The sequence below is a fragment of the Crocodylus porosus genome, unplaced genomic scaffold (assembly GCF_001723895.1).
Source record: "Crocodylus porosus isolate Cpor-Errol unplaced genomic scaffold, CroPor_comp1, whole genome shotgun sequence".
NCBI classification, from domain to species: domain Eukaryota; kingdom Metazoa; phylum Chordata; order Crocodylia; family Crocodylidae; genus Crocodylus; species Crocodylus porosus.
The window spans coordinates 43,394,745-43,396,412 of NW_017728909.1; the positions used below are offsets into that span (position 1 = coordinate 43,394,745).

The window sequence follows — 1,668 nt, forward strand, 5'->3', positions numbered from 1 at the left end:
CAAACTTCCCTGGCTGTGGCTCAAACTTGGGCCTGCGCAGCCTGGCCCACACCACCAGCCCTGTTGGTGGCACATACGCAGTTGCCTTAAAATGTTGTGACAGACAGACAGACTAAGCCTTTTATTATATTAAAATGATTCACTGATGTAATGACAACTTACTCTCCCCCTTCATTTTTTTTTTCCAAATTGTACTGAGCTGTCATTGGAGCTTCTCTGAATTTGCACACCCTTTCTCTTGGCTGAATAAGTTAATGGTGAAGTTAGAGCAGAGAATCATAGAAAAGGAGATGAGCTTCTTATTACTAGAAAGATTAAAGCAGATTGCAGAGATTGCCTGTTTCACAGTTCTAACAGCACTTTCCTTTGTGTCACATTCACATTGATCAGGTTTACTATTGCCTCTTTAGACACTAATTGCTGTATTGATGAGTCTGAATTGGCTGGTCACACTGGTTAGCTGAAAAAAACCCCAAAAGAATCTTCCTAAGAGGTATAACGCTAATTGTACTCGTAATTACTTTAGAGCTCTTATGCTGCTTTTGCTAGTGTCCATTTCCATGGAAACAGGAACAGGTACAGCAGCATTCAGCAGAGCTGTTAAGAAATCTTGGCTATAGCAGCTGGGACTGAAAGTGGAATGGCTGTTATTCAAACTGAATTTACAGATTGGGTAAGACTCCTGAAGTTCTAGTGTTTTTACTCAGAAATTTATTAAGAAAATCCCTATTAGAGGCAAGGTTCAACCTTCACAGATTGTATTGTCCAAATTACAATCTTGATTTTTGCCCTCAGGTGTGCTGGAAGGGTGTCTGACAGTTATGCTTCAGCCAGAGGCCTCAGGGGAAATTCTGGCCAACTCAGCAGTAACTGTTCCCAGAGGCAGCTGGGCTGAACACTGCAGCATAGCAGCTTCCAGACCCTTTAGCCTTGTCTACTAGGTGAATTCTTGAAAAAATTCCCACCATTGCTACCAGTTCATTTGAATTATAAACAGACTGATTGTTAGTCTGTTGCTGTTAGTTTAACATAACCAGGATGATTTGTTCATTTCTGTCAATCAATGATACAAACAATTTAGGATGACATCAACTGCAGCGATTTCATAACTATTAAATAACTCTTACTATTGTGGCCTTTTTTTTTCCCTTTTAATCACTGTAAAGGTAGCATGTATTGTTTGCCCTTTCTTTATGAAATGGGAATTGTTTTGGATTGCTATACTTTGCTAATCTGTAGATTGCCACTGGTCTTTATAAAGTTCTGATGTTTTGTTAAATAGATTTTGGTAATTAATTGTAATTGAAGTGAAGCAGTGGATAAGAGACAAAAGTGAAGAACTGTAATGTACCTTAAATTCAATCATAGTGTCAAAAAGGCTTCATACCAATGATGACAGACTATTTTTCCCAACCATTTAGAAACAATATGGACAATTCAAGCTGTTAGAATTGGTAAACTATAAACAAGCATGCTAAATTGTTTTTAACCATTTTTTGATGTTTCATCTGCAAGTTACAGTTATGTTCAGACAAACGGCTTTTCCATTTCACTTTCTAACAGAAGTGTAACCAACAGGGTCTGCACCCTGGGTGACAGCAGCAATAGGGGCAGCAGCTGGACTGGCAACAGCTGTGCCTAGTGTTCTTGCTCTGGCTGCTTTCCCCT

The 1,668-nt window shown here is 39.2% G+C and overlaps 1 long non-coding RNA gene across 1 annotated transcript; it reads left to right on the forward strand.

Annotated features, from left to right (window-relative positions):
• Positions 1–542: 542 nt before the first annotated feature.
• Positions 543–1,134, forward strand: LOC109308217. Its single transcript, XR_002100549.1, has 2 exons — positions 543–673; positions 796–1,134. It is a non-coding gene; the product is annotated as an uncharacterized LOC109308217 (long non-coding RNA).
• Positions 1,135–1,668: the final 534 nt, after the last annotated feature.